Source organism: Bombina bombina, chromosome 1, assembly GCF_027579735.1.
Source record: "Bombina bombina isolate aBomBom1 chromosome 1, aBomBom1.pri, whole genome shotgun sequence".
Classification (NCBI taxonomy): Eukaryota; Metazoa; Chordata; class Amphibia; order Anura; family Bombinatoridae; genus Bombina; species Bombina bombina.
In genome coordinates, this window is record NC_069499.1 from 880,744,522 (window position 1) to 880,756,874 (window position 12,353).

Sequence of the window (12,353 nt, forward strand, 5' to 3'; positions counted from 1 at the left end):
ATCCCTCTCCCTAACACTCTATTTCTGGAATTCTTTTTACTCTTCCAGATACTCATTTAAAATACTGGCAAATCTCTTGAACTTTTAACAGTTGGAGATTTATACTTGAATTGATTTCCCTCTCTCAATTTGTAGCTACATTTAACCTGCCACCACTTTTAAACTTTGAATTTATGAGATTATTTGTGTTCTACATTCTATGAGACAAAACTATTTGAGAAAAAAGATGGGATTCTGGAAATGTAAACTGGAAATTATTATCCTTCTCTTACCAAATAATTTTACAATCATAACTCTTTTATAAATCCTCTCATATGCAATGGGAAATATTGATATCTTTAACATAAGACATGCCTATTTGGTGAAAAGGTTTTGAACTTACAAAAAATAATTGTACTGAGATTATTTAAAATATCTAATATCACCTAAATGCTGGTGTGGGTGCAATGCTTTGGGCCCCCCTATACATATCTGGTGGGAGTGTCCCTAAATTGTCCCCTTTTGGCAAAAAGCATTTATTTATTGTTACACTCATAACATTAATATTACGTGCTCTCCTTCAGCAGGTTTATTCCATATATTCCCCTAGACCTTACCTCTCATTCGGCTAGATTACAAGTGTTGCAGTACGGCTTTTGTGTGGGTTTTTCATAGCGTCGGTTTTACAGGTTGTGCGTTGAGGCTAAAAATCTTGCGTTATGCTATACCGACGCGATCCATACCGCCATCTGAGAGCAGTAGTTATGGATTTTGCAAAACAAAAATGTTTCACAAAACTCATAACTACACTGTTACAAAGTACACTAACACCCCTAAACTACCTATTAACCCCTAAACCGCCACCCACCCGCATCGCAAGCACTATATTAAATCTATTAACCCCTAATCTACCACCCACCCACATTGCGACTATTAAATAAACCTAATAACCCCTAATCTGCCGCCCACCCACATCGCCAACACCATTTAAATATATAAACCCCTAATCCCCCAAAATAAAAAACCTAACTCTAAAAAAAACCTAAGCTACCCATTGACCTTAAAGGGGCCTATTTATGGGCATTGCCCTTAAAAGGACATTCAGCTCTTTTTCACTGCCCTTAAAAGGGCATTCAGCTCTTTTACAAAAGTCCAAAGCCCTAATCTAAAAAAAACAAACACCCAAGAAATGAAAAAAAAAACTAACACTATCCCCAGAATATCTACTCACGGTTCCTGAAGTCCGGACATCCATCTCCAGCCAGGCAGCAAGAAGTCTTCATCCAGGCGGCGACACCATCCATCTCGGGGATGTCTTCTATCTTCATCCTGGCGGCGCGGAGCTATTCTGGAAGCTGATCCCATCCTGCGCCGAGCGTCCTCTTCATACAGTCACAGCTGTATACTGAAGTTAAATGCAAGGTAGCCATTTCAAAATCAGCCAATAGGATTGCAGTAGCTCTCATCCTATTGACTGTTTTGAACAGCCAAAAGGATTTTTTCCTTTTGGCTGATTTGAATTTAAATTAATCAAATCAGTCAATAGGAATGCAAGGTACGCCATTTTGAAACGGCTACCTTGCATTCAACTTCAGTGTCGGCGGTGACCTTATGAAGAGGATGCTCCGTGCAGGATTGGATCAACTTCCAGGATGGCGCCGCTCCGCGCCGCCGGGATGAAGATAGAAGGCGTCCCCGAGATGAATAAAGGTGTCGCCGCCTGGATGAAGACTTCTCGCCGCCTGGATAGAGATGGATGTCCGGACTTCAGGAACCATGAGTAGATATTCTGAGGTTAGTGTTAGTTTTTTTGGGGTTTGTTTTTTTTGGGTGGGTTTTTTGTTTTAAAATAAGGCTTTGGGCTTTTGTAAAAGAGCTGAATGCCCTTTTAAGGGCAGTGAAAAAGAGCTGAATGCCATTTTAAGGGCAATGCCCATACAAATGCCCCTTTAGGGGCAATAAGTAGCTTAGGTTTTTTTAGAGTTAGGTTTCTTTTATTTTTGGGGGGTTTGTTGGGTGGTGGGTTTTACTGTTGGGGGTAAAAGAGCTGTTTATTATTTTTTGTAAGCTTAGTGGTTTTTATTTTTTGTAATTTATTGTTTATTATTTTTTGTAATTTTAGATTTTTTAATTTTTTTGTAGTGTTAGGTTTTTTTTAAATTTGTAATTTTGATTTTTTAATTGGTAGTAATTTTTTTTTATTTTATTAGAATAGTAATGTTAGGTTAATTTACAGTTTAATGTTAGGTTTATTTTTATTTCACAGGTAAGTTTTTATTTATTTTAAGATGGTTATATTTTAATTTTAATTTAATGTTAGGGGGGTGTTAGGTTTAGGGGTTAACAATTTAATTTAGTGTTTTGCAATGTTGGGGGGCTGGCGGTTTAGAGGTTAATAGGTTTATTTAGTAGTGGCGATGTGGAGGCCGGAGGTTTAGGGGTTAATACGTTTATTTAGTGGCGGTGATGTGGGAGGCCTGAGGTTTAGGGGTTAATAGCTTTCTTATAGTGGTGGCGATGTTGGGGAGTGGCAGAATAGGGGTTAATAACTTTATTATAGTGTTGGCAATGTCGGGGAGTGGCAAAATAGGGGTTAATAACTTTATTTAGGTGTTGCGATGTTGGGAGCGGCTAAATATGGGTTAATAATTTTTATTAGTGTCGGCAATGTCGGGGGCGGCGGATTATGGGTGTTTAAACTTGGGGTTTATGTTAGGGTGTTAGGTTTAAACTTAACTTTTATTTCCACATAGACATCAATGGGGTTGCGTTACAGAGATTTTTCATTCCGCACTTCAGGTGTTAGAATAAAAACTAACACTCTCTCCCCATTGATGTCTATGGGGGAAAGCGTGCACAAGCACATCAAAGCAGCCCTTGGATTTTGTGCGGTATGGAGCTTAACGCACAAGGAGGCTTTTCAGTAACTCGTAATGGCACTTTTTTGGTGTTAATTTCGGACCCTTTTGTTCCATGCTACAACAGTACAAAATAACACATGTAGTTATATATAATTTTCTTTTATGTATAATTGCTTAATTTGATGATGTATTATTTATGTTCTGTATCTCAATAGAAAAGAAAAGCTTATTAATCTACAGCTCTATAAACTTGCAGTTTTGTTTTTTTCTGTTTTTCTTTTTTTTTTCCAGATAAAACATTGTTTGTTTTTTAGTAAAGCTGCAACTGTGGGCTTTATTGTATTATCTTGACAATAACTGTAAACCTCATCATTGTGTTATGATGTAAGCTATAAAAAGTTCAATAAAAAAAAGATAATTCCACAAGAGCAGCCCCTGCGAGGGTCAGTGTGAAAAAACACATCTGATCCGGCGCAGTTTAGATAATCAGGCCACTATGAGAATTTTCTTTTAGATTTCTTATTATCTTCACAACTTAGAACCAACATTTTGACGAAAAATATAACTTATTTAACTTTAAGCAGCTTATATAAACTAGTAATTTAGATAATCACATTATACACATTGAAGTTACCTGCATATGGTCACATAGCCACTACAAAAACATTTATTTAGTCATGGATAAATGACAGCACTCACAGGATTTTTCAGATGTACAATTATGTTTAGTTTGACCCCGTAGTCTGAGTCAATGTTCAGTTGTTTGGGTTCTGTCTTTTAAGTCACAATAAACAGCTTTGTTTTTTTCTTTTTGTGCATGTGAAAAGTCATTGAAGACCTGTCACTCATACTTTATATGTTTTGTCCATTACAATCTAAAGTGCAACCAAGCAAGACATCTCAATAACTATGAACCAGGTAGTGAAAAGTGTATCTTATGTATTTACTTTAGTGTAAGAAAGATCAAAAAAGTAACCTAAGTGATTTTAAAGCAGGAGGGTAGCTTGAATATGGTGTGCCAGGGTAGACATTTCTGACAGTATTTTCCTGTTTGCAATTTTCAGAAAATTACTTTTTACATTTTTGCCTCCTGTTTGCTAAATAGTTCATTGATGGCTATAATAAGACTTTTTTTATAGCTTTCAATGGTGATTGATACAGATTTTCTTGTTTTTATCATGTTTACCTGAATTTACGCTGTTTTACATACAGTCATGGCCAAAAAATATTGACACCCCTGCATTTCTGTCAGATAAAGCACAACTTCGCCCAGAAAATTGTTGCAATTACAAATATTTAGGCATTCTCATGTTTATTTATTTTGTTTGTTATTGGTATGACACAAAAAAGTGGAGAAAAAAAGCTGACACATTCTACTCAAAACTCCAAAAATGGACTGGACAAAATTATTGGCACCTTCTCAAAGTTGTAAGAAATAATTGCATTCCAAGTTTTTGATGCTCCTGTAATTTGTAATGAAACTCACCTGTATCAATTAACAGGTGCTGACAATATAGAAATCACACCGGAAACCAGTTAAAATGGTGAAAAATTGAAAGAGCAGCAAAGAATTGTCTGAAGATTTTAGAACAAAATTGTGGAAAAACATGGGCAATCTCAAGGTTACAAGTCCATCTCCAGAGATCTTAATGTTCCTGACTCCACTGTCAAGAAGTTTACAGCCCATGGCACTGTAGCTAATCTCCCTGGACATGGACGAAAGAGAAAAACTGATCAAAGACAAATTCAATCTGACCTTCAAGCACAGGGTACAAATGTGTCAGCTCACATTACACATCGCCATCTGAATGAAAAGGGACGCTATGGTAGAAGACCGAGGAGGACCCCACTGCTGACAAAGAAACATTAAAAAAAACAGATTGGAGTTTGCCAAAACTTACCTGAGGAAGCCAAAATATTTTTGGGAGAATATGTGCTGTGGACAGACAAAACAAAATTACAGCTTTTTGGTAAAGCCCATCATTCTACTGTTTTCAAGGGGAAAAATAGGCTTTTAAAGAAAATAATACAGTCCCTACAGTCAAGCATGGTGGAGGTTCACTGATGTTTTGGAGTTGCTTTGCTGCTTCTGGCACTGGATGTCTTGACTGTGTGCATGGCATTATGAAATCTGAAGACTACCAAATAATTATATGATGCAATGTAGGCCCAGTGTCAGAAAGTTGGGTCATGAGTCTTACAGCAGGACAATGACCCAAAGCACACTTCAAAAAGCACCCAGAAATGGCTTAAGACAAAGCGCTGGAGAATACTGAATTGGTCAGCAATGAGTTCAGATCTCAATCCCATAGAACACCTCTGGAGAGATCTTTAAACAGAAGTTGGGAAAAGGAACCCTTCCAATCTGAGAGACCTGGAGCAGTTGGCGAAAGAAGAGTGGTCCAAAGTTCCAGTAGAGAGGTGTAACAAAATCATTGATGGTTACAGGAAGCAATTGATTTCAGTTATTTTTTCCAAGGGGTGTGCTACCAAACATTAAATTGAGGGTGCCAATAATTTTGTCCAGTCCATTTTGGGAGATTTGCGTGGAATGTGTCAGATTTGGCTTTTTTTTCTCCATTTTTTGTGTCATATCAATACAAACAAAGGAACTAAACATGAGAATGACTAAACATTTGTAATTGCAACAATCTTCTGGGTGAAGTGGAACATTATCTAACAAAAATGCAGGGGTGCCAATATTTTTGGCCATGACTGTGTGTGCCCCCTGCACCCTTGATATTTAGCTTTTTGGTTGACTTTCTATACATATACTTGCATCACCACTGTCTGTGGAAAACAACAGTTTGTTCATAAATGAGAGCAATGGTAAAAGGTAATATAGTGTAGGTTTATAGGGACACCACAACCAATAAAATGTGGTTACTGTAAAGCAGTGATATGTAGAGTCTACACCAGTTGAACATACCATGTTCAACGTATAAATTATTTAAAATCTGCTAATTCCTTTTCCTGCTGTTATATGTTGATAAAAGAACCAGGATATGGTAAATAATGATGAATCAGTTATCCCAAACTATGAGTGCTGGATGGTGAGGATGGTGTTATAACGCATGGAATGTTTTTATGGAATAGTTTTGGCCTCGGACTGTAGCTGATAGGTGGTTTATCATTGGTTACTTCTAGCATTACTATGGGACAAGCAAAAGATAAAGATTATCCAGGAATGATGTAGAGGATGCCACTTAGTGCATGAACACATAACCCCATCATGCACATACACTTGTACAGATGCACTCACACACACACTAACGATCTGTCTGCCTGTCCTGGCCTGTACCTAAAACTATACGTAAATATATATATATATATATATATATATATATATATATATATATAAGGAAGAAAGGGGGGTCACCAGCGCTAAAACTACAATAGGTGTGTTAACTTGTGTGTAATAGATGGTATAGAGAAACTGTGCCAATGGTTAAAGATGTAATGGTCTTTTTATCTATAATAGAAGTCTGCACTCGCTTAGTTGATAGGGAGTGCAACAAAACTTATATACATAAATAAGTATAAGAACTGAGCGTGCTGCCTAAAATGTGAGTCAGTGTACCCGTGTCACTGAGTAAAATGTGAGTCGAAAGAGAAATTCTCAGTAGTGAGTAGGCGCACTGCTGTACAATTATGAATATTATAATAATGGTATACTGTAAGGTGTATACATAAAAAAGTTCAAAACCAATGAGGTGGTACAAGTTAGTTCTTTTCCAGCAAATTTCTGGTATAGGGTAAGTTATAGCGCTTACCAGAGCCAACCTCAATCCTATGAGGTAAGTGATCAGCAATGGGGTATAGATGATCCCTTGGAAACTGTATGCTCCCTCTGTGATCTCCTAGTGTCTGTTGATCCTTGGGAATGGAGATCCTGGACTCTCTTACGAAGGCAAGAATGATCCTTTGGTTCTCTCTATGGTATTTGTTGAAATACTACTGTTTTTGGAGGAGCTTGTTGATGAAATGGCAATCCTGGACTCTCTGTAAATTTCTTCTTCTTTCAGAAGCTTAGATGTCCGATATTCTCATAGGTGTATAGAAACAAAGAGAGAAAACAAGAACATAGTGTAGTACTGCAAGGTGATATAAGCAGAAACTGAATGTTTATCCTGGTATAAAGTAAGTATATTGTGCTTACCAGAGCAAACCTCAATCCTATGAGGTAAGTGATCAGCAAGGGGTTAAAGATGGTTTCTTGGATGTTGAGAGTAATTCCTGGTCTTTTGCCTGTCCGTGGGAATGGGAATCCTGGACTCTCTTACTCAAGCAAGGATGATCCTTAGGCTCCCTCTTTGTTAGTATCTTGAAAAATGTCTTGAATGACCTTTGTAGCAATGAAATCCTGGGCTCTCTGAGTATTTGTTCTCTCTTTTGATAGTGGGATGTCACGTGTCCTCACAAGAGATTAGTGATAAAATACAAAAAGCAGAGACAAAGACATAGTGTGATACTGTAAAAATGATGAGCTATTTATTACAGACAAATAATAAAAAATTGTGCTTACATTAAAAACCTTCAAAAGTGGTATGAGGTTAAAAAGGTAGAGTAATACCCTAAGTTTCACTCAATATTCAGGTATGTGCTGAAATTGGATGAGATAGAAGTGCAGACACTGGTTGCTGAGCTGCAGAAACAGGGTGTTTAAAAAGTGGCACTGGAGTAAGCAACACTAATATAGTCTGTGTATTCCAAGAGAGGCAACCGGCAATGTAATTCCGTTTGTGTCGTGGTGAGCGTCAATGTATAATCCACAACAGTTAAAGTGCAGGGATACAATGCAATTCTCAATACAGTACCGGTTGTTGGATGGAGAAATATAGATGCCGATTCTAGCAGGACCTGTCAGCCCACTTAGTGGTGAAAACCTTACGCGTTTCGAAGTAATAACGATACTTCTTCTTCAGAGGTAAAAAAGTGTACTGACAGGCTTCGGCATTTTCCTGGTTTAAAAAGGCTGCTAAGGGGGCGTGAGTTTCAGGCCTGCTAGGATGTGCGGCAACTGACGTATGACGTCTACGTGATTCCGTGTACGTGTATCATTGGTCAAAAAGCTGGTTGCTATGGAGACTTTGAGACGCTGCAGGTAATGTGTGTGCTGATACCTGTAATGCGCTGAAGGGCCAAGTATTACACCAAAGGACTACAGCGGTGTTATTTGTATTAAAAACAAATACTGGGCTAGCTATAAATATGTTGGGGTTATTGGTTAAAATATTGGACTTAGATCCTGGAAGTTTTGATAATAAAATTAACGCTTTGTTAAAACGATCTCATGGTTGATATGCATGGAAACAAAAGGATTCCTAAATTGTATATTAAAAGACAAAATACTGCAATTTAAGGTGTAAAGTTAAAAACAATAAATAGATAGATGGTAGACTATATTTTATTGTATATCTACCAATCTATGGGTGATGAAGTGTGGGTCCATGTAAGAAGGGCCCTAGAAGGTTGCTCCGGGATTTTACTATGAAAGGCTAGTATACTCACTAACACAGACTCTGTGTGTTTTTGTCATATTAGAGAAAAGGGTAGAAATTACTTGTGGTCCCAACCAGTATTGAATTGGGAGGCATAAAGTTATGCCTCATAAGTGTAATACTACTTATTGATCGTTCTGATTAGGTGTCTAGGGAATAGGAAAAATATATATATGTATTTATGTACATATATATATTCCATGTAAGGATGGTGTATGTAATTCTATGAGGAATGAATTTTTAGTGGAGAGACAGATTTTTAGAGGAAGGCTGCAAGATCTATATCCTCATTGAGCCCCATAGGGGTCATGGTGCCCATATTATGTATCCAGTATGTTTCCTGTTGGCGTAATTTTAGGAACCTGTCTCCTCCTCTTTTGGGAACTGATACTTGTTCTAATATCGTTCCTTTTAACAATGTTTGGTCTTGGTTATGAATTTTTTTGAAATGTCGAGAGACACTATGTCCTTTATAGCCTGCCTCTATATTTTTCAAATGTTCTAGTAGCCGTACCTTATATGGGCGTTTCGTGCAGCCTATATATTGTAGTTTACATGGGCATTCAAGGAGGTAAACCACGAAGGTACTTTTGCAGTTGGTTAGAGTATTAATTTCACAGGTTTTGTTAGGATATGTTTTTGAATTTATTATTTTAGTGGGTTTTTTTCCTTCATAGGCATGCTCACAGCCTTTGCAGTTAGCCCTATTGCACTTGTAGAATCCCTTTGTATTAGAAGTTAGCCAGTTAGTTTTGGACTGTGTTACTTTCAGTTGACTAGGCGCTAGGATTTGTTTTAAACATTTATTTTTTCTGAACGTGATTTTAGGTGCTTTGCCTATACTATTTTTTAAAAACTTATCCTGTTCGAGTATAGGCCAATATTTTTTGAGTATTTTCTTAATTTCAGGAGCTGCTTCATTGTAAGTAGTTACCATTCCTAGTTTTTTTTGTTTTTTTTTCTATTTAAATAATTTTTATTGAGAGCTTTTTATAGTGACAACATAAACCATATGACATGTACATATTACAAAATATATCAATGATTGTCTCAGTAACAATATGACAGGAAAAAAAAGACATATAGTAAACGCCAAAATATAACTGAAAACCTCCTTTTATGTGTTTTTTATTATACTATGATAGGAGTAGCTATTATTCCAGGCCATTATGTTAAAAGACGCTCTGAAGGAGCACTGTAGCTACTAGACGGACCCAATTTATTATGAACTTCTTGAAAATGCTTCTTATTATTAAAGGGTCTCCTTGATACAAAGAGCAAAATATAGAGCAAGGGGGAAGTTGAGGAAATGTCAGCGGGTAAGCACCGCTATACATATAATTTTTCGACGTAACAATAATATTATAAAATGCGGATAAAGTATAACACAGAGGGGGGGGGACAACTGGTAAAGCGTAATGCGACATACAGTCAGATAGGGGCAATTTGCATATACAGTGAGGTAAGATCTAAAAGAGATGGCTTTCTATTTTTATAATAGGGAGGGGAGAATTTAAGCCCATAACAGAAGTTACAAACAATATATTAATTATCTATCAAATATTATGACCATAGAGAGCTAAGTTATTAGCAGTATTACTACAACAATTCAATAGTTGAGAAACGTTAAAATAAAGACTCTTTATGGTATGTAATAACTACATCAATGCCTTGTCGGTAGCCACTAGGAATGGGTTAAGGGAGATAAGCATTTAGCCAAATGCATATATTTCAATGTCTCTCCTTGAAATACTCGCACACTATAGCAAACAATAACTTAAACTTGTGTATATGAATGGACGCTGCAACAAGAGTACGTCCAGGTCTGCGTGGGCTGATCTGAAGCTTATGAGGACTAGGAAAAGTATGAGCCAATATGCATTCTCTAGATCTAGGTCCCAGTAGCGATGTTAAAACTAGGTTTGAACTGAAATAGCAACATTAATATTGCAGTGGCTAAGATATATTAGTGGGCGCAACCTAAAGTATGCTGCTCTGTGTAAGGGATGTCAGCCTCCTATATTGAATATAGAGCTTCAACAGCAGATATATAGTAGTTATATCAACAAATTCAAGGAATATTTTAAGGTATCAGTGAATAGCCTCATATATGATATGCAAATGGCACCAATTTACTAGCACACCTAGCACTTAAATTTTCATAAGTAACCGCATCACTAAACTGGGCAAAATATTAAACTAGGGCAGGGACAAGAAATGCAGCAGCCAACCTATAATATGTTTAAGGGAAAATAGGACTCAGACATAACTCCGCTATATAAGTGTAGGGACTGGATATAGAGTTATGGTTTAATGCTTATGTACTCCCCCGCCTAGGTTAGGAAAGATAGTAAAACTGCTCAAGTATAGCAAGTTGAGGATTTGTCATGAATGCATGAGCCATAGGAGCGGCTAGCTACACAGGCATAGTTATTTCCCCTACTTCAAATATGCACATAATACTGTAGATTATACCTACTCAAAAACAAAACGAAGTAGAGCAGTACATATATATATATATGAATACGTAGAAACATTCATAAATTATCAAGTGAAACAATTAACTTTGAAAACCAGTTATAGGGAAGGTAGCCCTAAACGGGTCATATACATGCATTAAGGAAGGGTAAGAACTCTGAGTCATTGTGACTGTTCGTAAAAAGATCTGAGGTACACAGCTTCTGCTTGAATAGGGTGAGTGTTCTCGCAAAGAACCTTCTCTCCTCACTCGTTGAAGTCAGAGAGTCCACAGATCTGCATGAGAGTCTGTCACAAATGATGGTGCTGACCCTATGTACCCAAAATCACCCGATTCCACTGCGGATGGAACTGAACCTGGCAGTTATGCGATGCGTTCCTATGATGGGAGACAGTCTAAAAAGATGCAGTCTGAGAAGCCCTTCCAAATATTCCTGATTCGCCGGATGCGCAGAGAGTCGGCATAGGTAAGAGATCAGGAGCATGACTGGACTTGTTGGCAAGGGTTCCGTTAAAGAATCTAAGGCCCCGATCCTCACAGGATCACTGAGTATAGTCCCCAGGCTCGCCGGGTGTACTGAATCTTCTGCCCATGTAAGTGATTGTGTCCATAGCGGGTCGCAGACGGTTGCAGCTCTTAATCCTCCCCTTCCCAGATGTAGGAGACCAAACTCCGGCAGACTTGCGTCGGGTAGCTCTCGGGAGGGAATCGATGTGGACACAGATGTGCCGGGAGGTAGCTGAAGCTTACTAAGTTGCTTATCTTGTTCCGGAACAGCCGCCATTTGTGGATCCACAGGGGTCAGTACATGAGGAATAGTCTTCATTGCATGCAATAGCTGAGTATGATTGCTGTCCATTTTCTGAGCTAAGGTAGTTAAGAGTCCTCGAATTTCGTTATAAAAAGTTTCATCCATGCTGACTTATATTTGTGTCCCCTCTCGTTAGCACTATAATGGTTCTGCTTCACCCCGCAGACGGGGGGGGGGTATATGATGATGGTAGAAGGCCTCCACCGGATCTATGCAGACATCTAATAAAGCAATTTCGCAGTTGAAATCTTCTCACGGCTAGTACCGTTCAGAACAGCTTCGCTTCATATATCTGATTTTACAAAGAAAGCTTCTTATTTGTTAATTGGAAAGTAAATATTTAGCATGCTAATAGCATAAGGCCTAGAGCTACCAACTTTTGCGTCTGGACCCAGCGGTTGCTAGGACCCGCGCCCCCATTCCTAGTTTTTTGTTGTTATTCTCAGTCGATTTACGACCTTTTTCTTTATTTGTAATGAGAAGTTGTTTTCTATCAAATTTTTTAACTTTTTTGAATGAATTATCTAGCAGTTTTTTAGGATAGCATTTTTCTACTAGTTTATCTTTAAGTAATTTGGCTTCTTTGATGAAGTCATTATCTTTTGTACAATTTCTTTTTAGCCGCTGGAATTGTCTGTATGGGATATTTTGAATCCAGGGCTTGTAGTGGCCGCTATCTGCACGAAGATACTCATTGCAATCAGTGCTTTTTCGGTATAGTT